The sequence below is a fragment of the Carassius gibelio genome, chromosome B6 (assembly GCF_023724105.1).
Source record: "Carassius gibelio isolate Cgi1373 ecotype wild population from Czech Republic chromosome B6, carGib1.2-hapl.c, whole genome shotgun sequence".
Lineage (NCBI taxonomy): Eukaryota > Metazoa > Chordata > Actinopteri > Cypriniformes > Cyprinidae > Carassius > Carassius gibelio.
Window position 1 is genome coordinate 21,715,687 of NC_068401.1, and position 19,423 is coordinate 21,735,109.

The 19,423-nt window shown below is 36.0% G+C and overlaps 1 protein-coding gene across 1 annotated transcript in view; it reads right to left on the bottom strand.

The window, feature by feature from the left end:
• The window catches only part of nck2b (NCK adaptor protein 2b), a 39,967-nt gene extending 23,315 nt beyond the window's left edge, over positions 1–16,652 (bottom strand). The window contains exon 1 of the mRNA XM_052559033.1: positions 16,440–16,652. The gene's annotated coding sequence lies outside the window, so the exon portion shown is untranslated. The remainder of the gene's footprint in view (positions 1–16,439) is intronic.
• Positions 16,653–19,423: the final 2,771 nt, after the last annotated feature.

The window sequence follows — 19,423 nt, forward strand, 5'->3', positions numbered from 1 at the left end:
ACCTGTTCTCGTATCAATGCCATTATAGTGCACAACTGTGCTGAACACAATAAATCACTTTACCTTGAACTGTGAAATATATAATGCGAAAACAAATTAAAAGATGGCAGAATAAGATGAGATTAAACTACAAGAGAGTTTACTGTCTTTGTCCATTTAGTTAGTAAAATCATATGTGCACTGTGGAGTGTGTATTAAATAGCGACCCAATTTTGCTTTAGAAGAGAGAGAGAGGAAAAGATTGAGGAAATACAAATGCTTTTGGCAGTAATGCTCTCAGACCACATCTACATCTGCAAGACTCACACAAACACAAGCCACACATCTAATAACACAGTAATCTAGCTCTTAGAGTTACCCTCTTCATCTCCACTTCCATTATCCTAAACACGAGTCACTTTAATGCTTTCGATCTCTTTATGACAGGAAGTACAGAATTGAACAGAACTAGGGTCATAAGCTAGGGTTATTTCATACAAATATTTCAGGAGCTGATAACAATAACAGTGAAATTTGTGAGTTACTCCAATGTCAAAACAATCTAATATAAACACTCTATAAAAATATAGTACAGTATATAGAATATACTACAATATACTTGAATATAAAAACTTGCACTAGCCAATGAAAGTACGGGGTCGGTTTTAGGCAATTTATTATATATGTGTGTATGTGTGTGTGTGTACTTGTGTCTGTTAATGACTATAACTTGTGTATCTGGATACTTTTTTTCAGGGTTCAGGCGGTCAAGATGAACCATGTGACTGTGCACTCTTGTAACCCAGTTTCTGGGAAAGCCTTGACCCTGAAAGGAAGAAGGGATCAAGAGAGAGGAAAGCAGAGAAAGGAGGGGGAGAGTGAGGCCACATGGGCCAGCTGTGAAACACAGGAAGTCAGAAAAGTGACCTCAAAGTTACAGTTCACCCAAGTTGATAAAATTCAGTCAACCTTTACTCACCCTTATATTGTTGACAACCCGTATGACTTCCTTTTTTTCCATGAAACATGAAAGATTATGTTTTAGATAAAGATGCTCAGGTTATTTACTCTTAATGAGAGTGAAAGAGTACTTAGGGCTGTAAAGCTCTTAAAACAAAAAAGGTAGATTAAATACTATAAAACTTTTGTACAAAAAAAGAAAAAAAAAAGAAAAGACAACTTAATAAAAAAATGTTCAATGAAAAGTGTTCCTATGATGTTCCTCTTAAAATCTAATTTTGGCATTTGTGAATATCTTCAGCAAATATTGACTTAACTTTTGTATGGAATAGTGCACAAGTCGTATGGGGCACTTTTAAAATCTTTATTATTTCAAATTTATTTCATATTTATTTGATCAAAATGTGCACTATGAAATATATTTCACTGTAGCCTATATAGAAACATTTTATGCAACATTTTTTAATTTGTTCATCAAACTGAAATATTTATATATACATTTGGGGTTGGGGGTTGTGATTTTTTTTCAGGTTTCTATTATAAATGTTCAAAACAATACACCTGAAATAGAAATCTTTTGTAGCATTATAAACATAAATGTTACATTTGATTAATATCTCATTGCTTAATAAATGTATCAATTTCTTTAAAAAAAAACAACAACAAAAAAACGGTGTGAACAGGCATCATTTTAATTCTCTTTTAACCTCGATACTCTCTGGTCATGGTGTTGGTTGTACTAGATATAAAATAATATGCATGAACATTCATTAAAACATCTACTTTCTTGTCCAATGGAATAAAATAATCATATAGAAAATAATCACAACAATTTTCATTCTTGGATGAACTCCTAGCAAAATGGGGTAGAGAAAGAGAGAGATCAGCTAGTTTATTTGGCTCAGCACTGCAGTTTTCCTTGTTTGCAGAAAGGAAAATTTGACTCTACGTCATGTAGAATGAATGGAAAAGAATAATAGAAAGAAGTATTTTCCTTGCTCTTTAATTTTCACTGTCAACACTATCATTTCAGCTACCAAATGCTGCCTGTTCACACAAACACAACAGATAAAGGAGAAGAAATTACCACTAACAAGATCCGTATCTTTGACAAACACAGGCTGGAGGGCTCTGGTTTGGCCTGACATATTATCACAGCTGAGGGTGAAGGCAGATGAGAAACTTCCTATTCTATTTCAATCCTGATATGACAACACCATCATTCTCTGAGGTTTCCACTCAAGTCAATTTCTTGCCTTGGTTTGGTTTTCATATGTCACAGCCACAGAACATCCACACCACATTCGCTAACCATCTGATGCATATGGCACAATGAACTGGAAATACTAACTTAAGCAGAAATTCTAAATCTGATTGCCTGACATGTACAGGATTTCACAACAACAACAAAAAAAAAAATAAACGTGTGTTTGCAAGTTCCAGGACCACAGCAATAAGGACTTCAGAGGTGCAACTAAATGTAGTACTTAAAGTAAACTTCACAGCCTAGAAACTTTAAAAACATTTAAAAGCTCTGAGTCAATTTGTTGAATTTAAAATTGCTGAAAAAATGAAAGGTATTTTCCAGTCTGTTTCAGTCTGCTTTATTCTGTTTCAACAGAAACTGACGCTTGTTTCAGTTGAGAAATCATTGGTCACTTAAAGTATCTGTCTAAGTCTCTTTCTCACCCTGCCTCTTCCTTTTCATCTCGGTTTCGCTGCATTTTCTCTCTCTGCTACTGTTCTCTTTCCAAATTCCCACAGTTTTAATGCACAAGGGTAATGTAAAATATGTTTCCCCCGTTTAAAACTTGACTGCCAATTTGGTAGTTCAAACCACAGATCCCATAAGGTCCAGCTACAGCATCTTGGCGCCAGTGTCGTTCCCATCCTGATTTATCACGCAGGTGCAGACAACAGCCTCACGGCACAGTCGCGCTAACAGGAAACTAAGCTAACAAATTTGATTGACACCCCAATACCATCCAGAAGGCTGAGAGGAAGAAGAAAGAGAGCACTTTAAATCTGTCTCAATCTCAGCAACTGCACCAGAGGGAAACGAGCCGATGTGGAACCGAGACCATGCTGTACTTAGCATTCAAGTCACAAACAGCTGTCAAGAATCAATTTTCTGTTTGTCTGCTGCCTCTAATGCTTCGCTGCATTTATGGTTGGATATGGGACATTGCTAATTGATACGAAGGCATTCCACAGCTTGAAGCTCAGATCACAAATAAGGAAGCCAAATTACTTATTATTTTAATTTATTCCAAACTCCAGTTTCTTTTTTTAGAAGAATTAAGTAATAAAAAAGCATTAAAAAAAAAAAAAGGAAATCAAACTTGTACAATTTAAAGATTTATTAAAAATCTAACAAAAATGTAAAAATAACATTTTTAGGGCCTGATGGGGGGTGGAGGTGTGTATGCGGTGTAGTATTCCTTCATGGGTCCTCTGTGTTCTGTTTATATTTTTTCTGAATTCACAGATAACGAGCACAAAGAGATCTGGGACAAAAACATATCTCGGCACATTAAACTCCACAATGTTTGTTTCTCTGTCAACGATAAGTTGAAAAACAGGTTTGTCATTCACTATAAAAAGATCTGTTGGAAACACTGCATACAAAAGCATAAATCCTGGACTCATTTTAAAGATAGTGGCACACTATTTATTTAATCTGTACTTGATTGCATCTTTTGCTTCCAGTAAAACAGTAATTGTCATGTTATTATTTGTTAATCACACAGGAGGGCACTGGTATCGTTAGTGAAAGAACGGAAAAATGAAGCGCTTTGTGAAGATACTCTACATCAACACTGTTTACTTGCTTTGGTGAGAATTGAACATTCAGAGTTCTTTTCCTATTTCCTATCGGCTCCTTTGAGGATGTACAGCATTAATCACAGCTCTGAATTTAAGAGAAGTTGTTGATAGCGTGAGAGGAACTAGGTACAGAAGGGACATGCAAGAAAGTGGAAGAAACACATAAAATAAAAAAAGACAGAGTGGAGACACTGAGTGTTCTTGACATCAGGGCCTGGTCTACCTCTCTTTCTATTTCAGTCACAAGCTTCCACAGTTTTGAAGTGAAGTTCCTCTAAGGAGGTTCTTGTTAAAACAGACACTCCCTGATGTTCAACATTGCAAACCAACCAGTGAGCACCTTGATTTCTCTCTCTCTCTCTCTCTGATCGCTACAGTGGAAAAGTCCCACCAAATGGAGTTTGTAACACTTAATTTGTATCTGCCACTCAATGCTTTTAATCCACAACTACTACATCCAAGAACATTCCAATGAATCAAACTGGGGTAACACGCCTCCATGAAGGCAAAATAAAGAATGGGGATGTAAACATTTGTCAAAGTATCTTTTAAGGGAATGATTCATTCATCCTGTATGAATAATTTTGCAAAAAGCCTCCGCATTTTGAAAACATGTGACTGCTTTTCTGTGTTAATAATGGACTGTCCACGAGACTGTCAAAGCAGACATCTCTTAGATTTGTCAGCAGCCCAAATTTTATTATAAAAGAGACTAGTTTGGGTCATCTGTTTTGACTGTTGTTTGATTAAAGGATTCAATGACTCAATAAAACATACACACCTACTTATGTAACAATGCCAACAATGCAGAAATGGATAGAATCAGTGAATGAATCTTTTTGTGAACTAATTCAAAATATTCAAATAACTGATATGATTGAGTCAAGACACCAACCTGCTATTAAAACAATTCAACATAACACAAGTGTGACTGAAAATGAAAGATTTTTATTATATTAGGCACTTGTTCTGTGTTTATGTCAGCTTTGTCAACAGAATGTGTTCATGCATCGGAACTGACTGTCTTGCGCCTACACGGCAAATGGTAGCTTCCTCTAGGCAACAGCTTGTAGAGGAGGAGTAAATTTGCTCATTTTAACAAATACGACCCATTTTGGTGTGTCTTCAGGAGGGAAACAATGTGCAATTTCCCTGACATTTGCATAAAAGACAAGCTTAAGTGAACATTACAGCAACTACACTGTGAAAGACAGCAATCATGTCTTTGTTTAAACGTTTATCTCTTTATGTTTGACATTTTGAAGGTTCAAAACTGTCTGCTGCCATATGCTTTTTTGAAGTACATCCATTCCCACCTCAAATAAGATGTCTGAAATACATATGGTGATTAAGGTGGCAAATTATATGAGGATTTCAATCAATTTTAGGATCATTTTCTTTTTCCTGGAACCAACAGACAATGCTGCATGCAATGTCCTCTCTTCGGTCTCCTCTCAAAAAGCACCAAATATTTAACTGACTCAAGATCATATACTGCATACGCCTGCAGCCCAGATTGGGAGAAAAGCAGACCAACAGCCCCAGGGCAGAACATGTTGCCTCCTAACTGCTGGTCGATCGCCAGAGCTCTTTAGTAAAAAGCAATCATTTCTGAACACAAAGGAACTGAGTGTGAAGGTGTACATGAATATGGAGTATCTGCATGAGTAAAGACTAAGTGTGCGAGTCAGAGATGTTTTGTCTGTCTTCACAGATCTCAGAAGGATGGCTATGAATATTAAGTCATGCAAGACACAGCCATCCATTTCAACTGATGCCACCTTCCTAAAACACCTTTTTACCTTAACCATTGAAAGACAGCCAGATATTCAAACAAACCGTGGGCTGACATTTTTTTAATTAATCAATCTTTACCAAACCAGTCCAAATCAAGGAGAAGATGATGTTTAAAGCAGTTAATTACTAAAATAATTATACTGGTGCAGATGATTGTGGTGGTCCCATCTGTGAGTGATTTGTTTTCAATAAATGTTTTGCACTTGTTGAGCTGAGAGCTTGTACCATTAAATGAAAGCGGAAACTGCGGAAACAGTTGTGCTAATGCACTTTATTTGCATCCAAAAAGCAAGTTCAAGCTCTGGAGCTTTTAAATAATCCAAACAGATACTGAAAGTGGTGGGGTGGGCAACAAACAAGCAAAAATCACATCCTTTTTATGATGTTTAATACATTTTTCTGAATCAGCTTGATGTACAGTACCAAGCCTACAGACCCCAAAACAAGCTTTAAAGGCAAAATCTAAAAATAAATTGTGTGTGTACGTGTGTGATTAGAATTAATGGAAATGTTAAACTTTTCAAATAATATTAACATTTAATAACAAGCACTTAGTTTCAAATGTAAAAGTGTAAACAAATGTCTCTACCCTGAAAAAAAAATCATATATAACTGATAGTAAAAAAAATTAAAATAAAATCTAAATGACCATAAACACAGTATTTTGACTTTTCCCACTTTTGTGCAGTCCTATTACTGCAAGATAGCCCTGTCATCAGATGGTGTAAGAAAAAAAAAACTTATGATATTTTGTATATATATATATATATATATATATATATATATATATATATATATATATATATATATATATATATATATATATATATATATATATATTCTCATAGTCATGAAAGTAAAGAAAACTCTTTGAATGAGAAGGTGTGTCCAAACTTTTGGTCTGTAATATATGTGTGTGTGTGTGTGTGTGTGTGTGTTTACTTATTATTTATCAATACTTTCAATTTATCAGTATTTCTCGGTAACTTGGCACTAATTTAACTAGCTATATATATATATATATATATATATATATATTTTTTTTTTTTTTTTTTTTCATGGAAAATGCAACCAAATAACATTAAACATATTGATTGTCTGCTCAATATCCTTATGGATCCCACACTCACATAATTTTAATGAAGTACTTATGTGCCACACACACACACACAGATTGTGGCACACACTCACAGATCACAAAACATGGTTTGCAGGCTTCCTCCCACTTCTCTGTTTCCTGTGTGATCAGAAAAGACATGCGGTTTCATTATAAAGAAAGCTAATAACTGAAAAATGGAAAAGAACAAGTCATGCCGGAACTCAGAGGAGCAACTGAGCACAGGTTTAAGCATGTTTGTTCTCCAGCTTTTTACTCACACTGGCAATAACAGGTTTTTACATTATGTTCTTAATGGTGATTAGATACTAGCCAAGAAACCCATTTGAAAATCAACCATTTAGAACAGGGAAAAAATAAACAACTGGCCTGAGATCACAGCAAAGATTTCATGTGCAGCATGCAAATGTAAACATTTAAAAAAAACATACAGCATGAGTCATGTAACAAGTGACCCATGAACAAAATGGAACAAATGGATGAAAAGATGTATTATGTGCAAAAAGACTGCTAATTTACATCTAGTGAATTATTAATGTGAACTAATGAAGACATCAGATGCCTAAAATAAGATACAGAAGGGAAGAGAAGAATGATTCAAGACTGGGTAAGAATTCCTCTCACTTTAGTCTGGCCTAACACTTAGAGTGATGCTGCCTGTGCTGGAAATAGAGGTAAAAAAAAGAGCAGTATGGCCATCAAGAAGCCTGCCCCTCACTGCCTGCTTCATTTACACTTATCTTCATTTACATGGTCTTCTTTACTTCTCTTCTTTGAGGAATCAAGACTCCAGCAAGAGTTCAGGCATTTGATTCGGTTCTGATCTATTCTGATCATGACAGTGATCACAAACTTGTTCAGAAGTCTTGGTTTTCTGAAAGCATTTTTCTTATTCATTCTTTTCTTTTAATTTAAAAAAGAATCCTGAAGTGGTAAATATATATGAATGAGAGAAATCTTTATTCCTGTAAAAACAAGAACTGCAGCAAAATAACTACCACTACCACATCACTAAAGTTTCTCTAGAGAAAAATATTTTTCATTTATTTTTTTTTACTTTTGCACTCTTTTACTTTTAACTATATATTAACTGTAGAGGAAATACAGCAAGAATAATTAAGCCACTCATGTTTGGGAGTTATCAAGTATATTTTGTTTCATATATTATTATTTGTTTAATTGTTTTGAATATATCTCTTCTATAAACAACCAAACAAAGTTTCTCAGTGTAGCCTCAATTATACACACAAAAGCGGGCTCAGTTAGATTAAAATGGTCAGAGAGTTTTTGGTTAGGGACTGCTATCTCTAATGAGGCCTTTGCAACACAGCTTAATTATGAGAGTTTTTAATTATGATGTTATTTTAGACAGTTATGATTGTAAACCTGCTGCAGTTAGATGTTATATCTGCTGTAGTAAATAAAATAGTCTTTCCTAGTATGAAATGCAGAGATATTCCACTGATAATGGGGAACTTGATTCCTTTTAAAAAGAAGCAATCTGAGAGAAATCGAGCCAGGATAGAAAAACGATGGAAAGAAAACATTTACCCTTATAAAGAATAAAAAACAAAGACAATACACATTAAACTGATGCTTGTAGACTCACAATTTGTTTCACACATTCCTCAAAAACACAGATTAGGTATCTACATCATCAAACTTTACCAAGAGAGAATAAGATAGAAATTGTGTAGGTCCTTGCCCATTTCACTGAAAGCAGCGAAGGTTGTCTTACTAAAGTCATTTAAAGAGTTAGCAGCCTGCCAACACTTTACACCCAAGAGGGAGTGGGAAAAGAGTGAGAGAAAGGCAAGTAGACAAGCTGTCATTTTGTTTGACAAGCTGTTTTATGGTCAGACAGGAACTCTTTTTCAACCCCTCTGCTCATATGTCTTTGTCTTACCCTCCTCTTATCCAAAAGATAAGTCATATTCTGAGTGATCACACAAACACATTTCTAGACTGCAAACATCCAGCTCAGTGCAAATAAAAGGGTAAAAAACAGGTTAACCAAGCTAAAATGCTACGGAAGGAATGAAAATGCATCTTTACATCATAAAAATATGTGTCCGCAAGTTGAAATATCTCTTGACATAACCCAAACACTAGGAAGTGTAGTTATGTAGAAATGTAGTTAACATGCAAAAACGTACTAAACTGTAACAATTTAACATTGCCTGCCCAGCACATATGTAGAATAATTCATTGTATTTTTCATCATTAGGCCCAAAAAACTGATGAAAAACATTAAGCTAAAAATGTTAGATGTCATGCAAACTGTACAGAAAAAGTGTTTACAGCACACAAACATTTAGACCAATGAGGGTACAATTAGTTCACGTAGGGCTGGATGATTAAAGTAATCGAAACTGAAATTCAGAACCTCTAACCGACTTAATTTTCCCATGTCGGTTATTTAGGTTTTTTAATCCTGTTAATACTTCCCCCTTAAAAGCATACTACCGCGTGTGTAGCCACATGACTCTGTCGAACTGTTCACGTGACTTCTTTTACATTTATCATTGTTATGTACTAAAAATAATGATTGGTTTAATGAATTTTTATTGCACTGCATTCAATTTGGTCCATTAAGATTGCCTTAACAGCGAAAGAAAACAGAACTGACTAACTAACTAAAATAATTCTACATTGTAAATTTCCTAATACAAATAGAATGACAAGATGACCAATAACTCAATGAAAAACGGCTCTCTCTGTTATTGTTCTGACCTCAAACCTCTCTCTGCAGTAGTCTGTCTTCTTTCGACAACAGTTTATTATGAAATATGAGCAATGGTAAATGTAATCACCACAAGATTAAATAAAACCACAGGAGAATGTCTTGTCTATTAAACTGGACACACATGCTATTACAAGGAAAGCTGACAGCTAGGACAGCAGTAGCCATATTTCACTCACAAACAGTTCTATTAATGTCTATACTAATTAATCAATTTATTCAGTCTATACATGCCATATAGACTACTCTTCCTGTAAACCGATGCACCACACACCATCTGAACTTATGGGAAACAAACCCAAATGACAAAACAGACAGCTCCTGTTTAACTATCAGAATAGTACAGCATATACAATGCCATTTAGATAATGGAGACACCATAATGTGACAGGCTCGCTTTTAGAAACAGGACTTTCAAGATTCAAGAGCTGGTTCAAGAGTCAGTGACTAAGAGAAAGGATAAAATCTACCTGTTCTTAGAAAATGTTCTTTTTTTAGTCATGATTGCTTCATATAAGAGGAGTTCAATCTCAAACAAGCTTGACATGCTTTTGCTTTGCCTCTTAACAGAGATGATAAGATATCTACAGCTATAAACAATGGATAAATCAAGCATTCTGGCAACTACATGCATGACTCTAGCTGAGATTTTAAATATCACATAAATCCTATAATTTGTAGAGAATATCACCACTTCCTCACATCAAGGACATGTGGTGGTTTGGTTAACCAACAGAGAGTTATTTTTTTTTTAAAGGAACACTCCACCGTTTTTTGAAATAGGGCTTATTCACATTATTTCCTACATTTAGATAGGTGGGCAAATGCATTTTTGTGTCAGTGCATGCATTGTTTTAGTTTGACTGGGTCGGCGTTAGCTTAGCTTAACACAATGAATGGAATCCTTTGTTGCCAGCTAGCATGGCCGGAGTAAAAGTGATCGAAAAAAAAAAAAAAGAAAAACACCTAATTACTTCTTGTGGCCTGCGTATTCACAACGAGTACAAATAGCGATCCAGATTAACACTAGGCGATTTCCTAGGCAGATATTGACTTGGGACTATATTATGGGGAAGCACAGGCGAAGCACTGCTACTTCGGCGCAGAGAATCACGCAACACATGAAAACATCAACTCTATGTGAATACAGGTATAATATGGGTCGATCTATACATGCGTCATGATTAAAATAATCACTTACTCTGTGGACAGCTGTCCATTTGGTCCATTCGGCATGGGCCGTTTTTTCCAGTTCACTTTGTCACACCGGAAAAAAAATCGAGTACTGCAGAATGGATCAGCGCCGTGAAATCCTCTGTAGATGTGACACAACTTCGGGCACGCTCATCTTGATCTGACGTGTTGAGCCTGGTCATCAATGGCAAAAACATGTCCCACTCTCTACAGCACAGACACTCTATTTCCGTCGGTTATAGATTGGCATATTCCCCCACATTCACACCACCAGTTCATGTTGGCTCTCATCCTCACGTCCTCAGGCTGTTGAGCGAACGCAACCTCCTCCTCCTGTCGTTCTATTTCCAAAGCACGCAGCTCGTCTTCTGTAAACTCTGGTTCAAATAGGTATGGTTCTGGTTCTTGACTGTCTGAGAAGTCACCCTCTTCGTCTCTCTCAAAATCAGCCATGTTCATCGCCATTCGTGTACTGTAAGGAAAATATCCAGGCAGCTACTATTCACGCCGGTGTGTTGACGGAAGTCGTGGGATTTCATGTGTTGCGTGATTCTCTGCGCCGAAGTAGCAGTGCTTCGCCTAAGCAGCAGTGCTTCGCCTGTGCTTCCCCATAATATAGTCCCAAGTCAATATCTGCCTAGGAAATCGCCTAGTGTTAATCTGGATCGCTATTTGTACTCGTTGTGAATACGCAGGCCACAAGAAGTAATTAGGTGGGTTTTTTTTATTTTTTTGATCACTTTTACTGCTAGCTGGCAACAAAGGATTCCATTCATTGTGCTAAGCTAAGCTAACGCCGACCCAGTCAAACTAAAACAATGCATGCACTGACACAAAAATGCATTTGCCCACCTATCTAAATGTAGGAAATAATGTGAATAAGCCCTATTTCAAAAAACGGTGGAGTGTTCCTTTAAGCAGCAGATTGAGGTACCACGACTTTTATGATTGTTTTTAGAATTTTAAAATGTAGCAAATGATGATACATCAGGCTATTGAAAAACATCTCTCAATCATCGTACTGCATTGCAATATGTTTTGCCCCCCACAATAAAAAATAAGCATTTAGATATCATCTTACTTAGACATTTAGAGAGATATCATGTCAAAACTGATATTTAAAAATAACAAACTGATGAATTGTTTGTAAGTAGTCTCCTATACTGTTATAAAGATGTCATTGACTTTACAAAGCTATCAGAATTCTAAAGATAAAAATGTAAAATCTTACAAATATCATCATTACAAATATGCACCAAATTGTATGTTTTTGCTCAGGTTGGGCCTCGTTAATTTCTTATGTTCTCCCCCCTCCTTGAAAATGAACCCAGAAAATTCCTTTAAGCCCATTATTCAGTCCCTCCAGAAAAACGCAGATTATTTTTGTGATTGTTGCGGGCAAAAATCCTTGATTTTGCGGCAGGTTTTCTTGAAAAATGCGATGGAATATGCGGGATATTTTTGCAATCTTATGCGATGAAATTGCGGGAACTTGCAAAAACTGCGGTTTGATGAAAAAGAGAAAAAAAGGTGACCCCCCCCCCCCATCACCCTGTTCTCACTAGGCTACCACCTTACTGTAATGAGTCATTTCTTATGACTTCCTATGATAAACTAGCATACTAAATCACATAATATTTAAGTTCTCATTCTGTTTTATTTCAGACCTTAATTAACACATGGCTAAAACTTACAAAACATTGAGTCAAACAAGTTCTCTAGCTTTACAAAAGGAATATTCAACAACTTCTGTAAAAATGAATGCAAATAAAATATACACACATATATACAAATGCTGTTTTTCAGGAATTGCAAAGTGCAATCTCTTACTGCTACGTAAATTATTTTACATACTACTAATATACTACTAATATACTTACAACTGTAAGGTTTTGGTACTATTTCGGTACTATTCTGTAACAAAAAAGTACAATCTTACAACTGTAGAGGTGCTTCAACTTCTGAATGAAACTACAACAGTCCACTGTGAAAATGAAAACTAACTGCGTAGCCTCTAACACTGGCCTATCATTCGCCATCCTCATCCCTCTCTCAAAATAATTTGCCCCCACTGTAATGTAACACATCGGGTAACTGCTTCGCGTGGTCTTTTGCGCTTATTTTTGTTGGCAGATGAGAATGATTTGCGTCCTTCACCCTGGTTTGACCACGGGCTTCACAGATGATGTTCACGTCGCGCAATTACGTCACTTCATAAGGTCACATTGGGAAATAATGGCGATTTACTTGTGTGAAGTAAACGCAACATTTTTCAACTTTATGCTAAGATATATGTTACTTCTTTGCAATGAAAATTATTATTATTATGAAATCATGCTACCTCCGCATAATTTGCTTCCTGAAATCGGCAATTTATGCAGGGAAAGTGCGGCATATTTGAAAAAATGCGACCCCGGCATAAATATGCGGCCCTTGGCTGATTATGCATTAAATCACGCGATCGCATAATCGCGTTTTTCTGGAGGGACTGATTATTAGATAATGTTGCTACAGGGCAGGACTAATCACATGGGCAATGCACAACGTCCTCAACATGCAGGGTTGAATAAATATTGAGCAGCACAAAAAGTGTCCAAAGTTAGGTACCTTTCTCAAGGTCTTTACCAAGATCACTGCTCAGCAGGGGCTTATTCTGGAGATCCAGAATTTAAAAAAAAATGCCCTGTCAGAAACACGGAGTCGCAACCCGTGTAATTTGTCCTCCTCAGAGTAACTTTTAACAAAGCCTATTTTTGGAGGGCTTCATACTTTTTCCTGGCACCGATGACAAGCTGTGCACTGATGAAATATTGAGATGCTACATATTCCCAGACTGTTAATAAAATATGCATCATCCATGCTGAGCTGCAAATTGCTCTATTCCTGCGCTGCATGGGGGAAAGAATTAGACTGTAAAGAAAAATTCCTTAATGATGACAAAATTTACAGTTTACAATGTTACATTAAACGCTTTAAATCATTCATTTTCAACTGCACTTTGTAATTTAATTCCAGGTCAAAAATTATCAGGGATCGAACCATCGTCGTGTGGGCCTTCTGAGAATCATCTGAGACCAATAGCAAAGGCTCTGAAATGCTGTTTCATGATCAGCAATTAAACTCCCAATGGGGCAAGATTCCAGAATTCAGCCCAGGAGAGAGGATGCTATTCTTGGCAGAGCTAACCCCAACAAAGACAAGAAACAGCTATAAGCACATCAGGAGAGCATAATCATTTTCACACACTCCTTTGACCAAAGGGGATTCTGACAGTGAAGACTTCTGTATTTACATTGGTGGATATGGGTCTGAGACCTAGTTCAGCTAAACCAAATAAAGCCTATATACTCAAACTTTTTTAAAGCCTCTAGATTATCGACATGATCAAAAGTTTGCTGACTCGTTGAACACAATCTACATGCTTTCGGTCATATGATCGATAGATTAAACATTTTAAGAAAGTAAAAGACCTTTTAGTATAATTCTAAAAACACCCCTCTTCAGGTTGTGGTACATTTTTGGTTACACTTTATATTGATAGTACACTTTAGACATTAACACATTTAGACATTTATAGACATTACTAACTCTAAATAACTTTGTAACTACGTCAACTTATTCTTAATAATTTGCAACTACATTTAAGTCTCAGAGTAGACTGTAAGGTTAGGGTTAGGGTTAGTATAAAAAGTTGACATATTTGCATAGTTTCTCATAGTCAGTATGTTGTGGACCCATCAAAATAAAGTGTTAGAAGATATTAGGCAGACAGCCTACTAATACTCTAATTACTGCTGGTTGACATGTACAGTAGTTCCAAAGTTACTTACTGTTAGTAGAATGTCTAAAGTGGACTATCAAAATAAAGTAAAAATTTTTTGCTGTGAAATCTTGATTTTGGCAAATTTTTATGAAGTACCCAATAATACCTTTGTTGTTATTAATACTTCAGTATGAATACTAATTGGACTGAAGTAACTTAGATTTAGCAACTTGATCATTCATACATCACTTTTTAGAAAAATCGTGTTCAAACGTGTGTTATACTGTCTAAAGATCTCCTTGATTTAAATTACATTTTTGGCCATTTATCACCAACTGCATATTTTTTCCCAGTTTGGGCCTCTGAATAAGATGAGTATGAGCTTCATATTGTCATATCATACGATATGAGCAATACAACTTTTTGACTAAAGATTCTAGAACCTCTTCCATTTAAGAAAAGATTATAATCTGATTATTATGTCACATGAGGGTAAATGCATAATTGTAAAAGATTCTGTTATGAGCCACAGCTAGCTACTTGCTGTTGCTTGCTGAAGGGATCCAAACAACAACAACAACAAAACAATCTCTCTAATGCTTGAGAGGGACTTTAAACTATGACATTTTTACACATCTGAATAACTGAAATTCATCTTAAATCTCATCTTTCTGGCTGGCAGTATCCTAAATTGCATTCTGATATGGTGTGAGAGAAGGTCAATCAGATCCCCTAAAATGACATAGCTGAACAATTTAGCACACTCATCTTGTAATACTGTCATAATGCATGTAAAGCCAACCGGATTTCCATTGTCGACTGCAGTCAACAAGTGAAAATACCAAAGGAAATAGGGCCAGTTCATTATGCTTGACCTGTTCTTAGCAAATGAGAGAATTACGGGATTCAGAGAAACGGTCCAATTCTGTTATCTCTGGCATGCACACTGCCTACAGTGCGGCAGAGAGAGACAGGGATGCTCCCTTTCCACAGACATATCACAGGAGGGTAAAGACTGAGTAACAAACACTGAAGAGAGAGACAGACAGAGATTATGGACCGATACTGAAATCCAATATTCAAACCTTTCTATCTTAACTGTAAGGACTACTGATCAGTTCCTTTTGGTTGGTCCATAAACACCAACAATGCAGGCAACAGCATTAACACAACAGTACGATCAAAAAGAAACAACGGTGATCAAGGCAAATTAAAAAATAAAATAAAAAAATTAAAATGTTATTTTTTTTATTTTTTATTCAATTATTTATTGTATATTTTATATATATATATATATATATATATATATATATATATATATATATATATATATATATATATATATATATATATATATAACACAGGACTGAAATAACGCTGTGAATGACTACAGAATGTTTATTTTGGGGTGAACTGAATTTGTAAATGATTTTAATGCTGAAAAGCTTGACTAAATAACAAATTGTTTGTTAAGACTCAATACATCATTTAATTAAAAATAGTTCAGACTGTGCTGAAAATGAATGCAACCTTTGCAAACAAACAGGCTGAGCCAACATATTATTACAATATTTATAATATTAAATAGGCTATGTAATATGTTTTATTGTTGTACCATAATAATAAGGCAATAAGGCCTGGTTGATATATATATATAATCTTTTCAACTCTGCCATGTGGTGTTGCACAATCTACAATAACAATATCACAAAAAAGTCAGCTGGTTGCGGTACCATAACATCAGCTCTGCGCTCTGATTCTCAAAGAAAGATTCGAAGACTCGATTCTTATTGACCTCACTGCTGTTGTGCTGTTGTACTGGTGTGGGCACAAAAAGCTTCATACAGTGTTTAACCAGCGGCAAATTCACAAGACAAAATCGCCGTGTGTGACTTTAAGAGTCTTTGGCGTTTTAAAAAAGCTTTCGCTTCTCGGCTAGACTTTTTTTCTCGAAACGTCTATTACAGTGAACCACGAAACACCGAATACACCTCCCGTGGCGTGAAGCTGCCATACACGCTCACACACCTATATAAGTTTACGCGCTCGTCGTTCTTTACCTTTACAGGTTGTCTCTGGACAGTTCGGAGGAAACGAAGGGATGCGGATGAAAACGACCTTCAGTCCGATTACCCTCGGTGTGTGTGCATTCAGAAGAGGACGATGGAAAATCCCGTTCAGCGTTCTTTTCGTTGTCCTCCCAGTGCTTCGTTCGCAGGCCCGTAGGATCTCCGCTGCAGCGCTCTCGCGCGCTCTCTCGCTCTGCTCAGCCCAGCGCTCAGTGACGTCACCGCTGCCATGGCTGGACTGCCCTGGGCGAACACTGTTCGTGACTCAAAAGCAACAGGTATAAAACACCAGTGAGAACCCACCAAGACTCTCAAACAACCAAGGGACCCCCAGTACATATACAGTGGTGGGCAAAATTATTAGAAAAATGGTTTTAGGTAAGTTATTTCTATCTTTTGCTTTAGGTTTCTTGAAGCATCTATGAGATGTTGCCATGGTTCTTCTTCAGTTTGTTCTGTTTCTCAATGATGAGATCAGATCTCTGTGTGAAGCACTGGCTGCAGATTTCTTGTGCAAACAAAAACTCACTGGATTATTACAATTAATGGCAAAATGAATGTTTAATTGAAAATGTATATTTCCTACTGACACACTACAGCGAAAGATATAAATAACTGACTTAAAACCATTTAAAGCAGGTGCAAACTGAAAATTCTAGTGTTGTAATACTTTTGGCCACCGAAATAAATGCCATGTTACCCTTTTCCCCTCTTTCTGTATTTTAGGCCTATTTGATCATTTTTAAGCAATGTATTCAGTTCAGTTTAGTGAAAGTGAAGTGACATACAGCCAAGTACAGTATGGTGACCCATACTCAGAATTCATGATCTGCATTTAACCCATCCAAGTGCACACACACAGCAATAAACACACACACACACCCTGAACACACACCCGGAGCAGTGGGCAGTCTTTTATGCTGTGGCACCGGGGAGCATTTGGGGGTCCAGTGCCTTGCTCACAAGGGCACCTCAGTCATGGTCAATCAGAATCAAACCCACAACCTTAGGGTAAGGAGTCAAACTCTCTAACCATAGGCAAGGACTTCTGGCTTGTAAAACGTGTTTACATTAGAATATATAGTAATATTTTCATTCATATATAATTTTGAGATTCTTAAAGGCATAATTTTCCCCAAAATTTGTAAACACAAAACTAAAACTATATTATAGATTTTCATTATTTTTTTCATTTTATTAATATTTTAACCTGAATATTTCTGCAACACTGTACAGAAGCATTATGAAGTTCACAATATGTTATTCTAAAAATCTGATTCAAGTAAAAGGCAATGCCAATGATCTATTGTTATTAGTCTGTAATGAGTGTTTAGTGCTTCTGTAAGCATTTGATAGCAAAGTTGTAAGGATTATACAGTTTTAAAAAGAAAGTTTTTGTCCAAAAAAAATTGAGTTGCTGTGTTTATAGTTTAAAGCAATTAATGTGTCTCAGCAAATGTTAGTGAGAAAGAGGCCACACGATTAATGAAAATAGTGTTTGCTTTTACATGACCATCTGTTTTATGTCATGTTGTTGGCGTCTGTGTGAACATGATCATCTTTGACCTTGACTCTTTTTATTCAAGGATCCTCCTGTGTGTTTGTGTGTGTGTGTGTGTGGTTGGCAGCCCATATTCCCTCCCTGATTAGCTCAGTGAGAGAGTGAGTTAAAATGCTATTGACTGAGTGCAGTATTCCTGCTGCTGGCTCATGAGGGATGCCACAGTCATCAGAGAGATGGGCCTTTCAATATCATCTGAAGGACAGAAAACTGCTGTCTCTCTCTCACACAAATGCACACCGCAAAGCTGGCTGCTGACAAGCCAAATGGCAAAATTTTGATGACAGGAAATCAATGAAAGACAAATTATGATTTGTTGATATACCGGATGGACACAGTAAAAGGATTCATTCGTGGCCCTAGTCCAGGTTTGGCTCAACCATGCAAAATACACACATCTTACATCTTAGATAGTCAGAGTTTAGAAGCAGTTTTTGAGAGGTTGAATTTAAAACATTACAGTTGATTCATACATTGGTTGTTTTGTTGAATTCATAAAGCTCAACAATTCAACCCTGCTACAAAAGTTGAACTATTTGGTTCTTGATTTAGGCTATAGGTTCACAGTCATTTGTGTTCACATTTGGGCCATAATAGGAGATTCACGTTTTGTTCTTGAGTCACTTCAGTGTTTAATTAGAAACAAATTTAAATGAATTCTGTATTTGGTGTTGTAACTAACCTACAGTTTGAGAATTCTTCTGTACGTTTTATCTTTTTGTTGAAAAATAGCACCCCCTGGGGTCCAAAAGTAATGCCAAGAACTTACACGTTGAATAATTTTAAATAATTAAATAATTTTAAAACATGACTTTTTATCGACTGGTAGAGGTTTTTTTTTTTTTTTGTTTGTTCCTTGAATGTTTCTGTCTTCGTTGTGTTGACTGTTGTTTGTTCAATTATTGATTCATAGGTTTTTGGTTGAATTCAAATGCAATTCTTGCACATGGCTTATGAAAGAAATTGTATTATATTAGAATAAAATGAATTTAAAGGATTTTTCATTATGTGACCACACCAAAAGTAATTTGAAATGCACATAAAATGTAAATAATAATAAGAGGGATTCTAAAAGTTGCATCTTGTTTTTATTAGTACTGCTAATTTAAAATAAACTATTTCACATATCAAAGGTTTATGTTTACCAAAAGACAAAATAATAACTGAATTTACACAAATGACCTGTTAAAAATGCTCAATTCTTAATAGTGTGTGTTGTTTCCTGGAGGATCCAAAGCTTGTTGAGAATCAATTAATATCTGAACCTTTTGTGGTAGTTATGTAGGAGTCCCTTGGAACTCAGTATCATACACAGTCACTATTGAGAAGGGTAAGTGTAGGGTATTTCTAAAGAAATGGAGGCCATTTAACTATCACAAAACATATAAACCCGATTCCAAAAAAGTTGGGACAT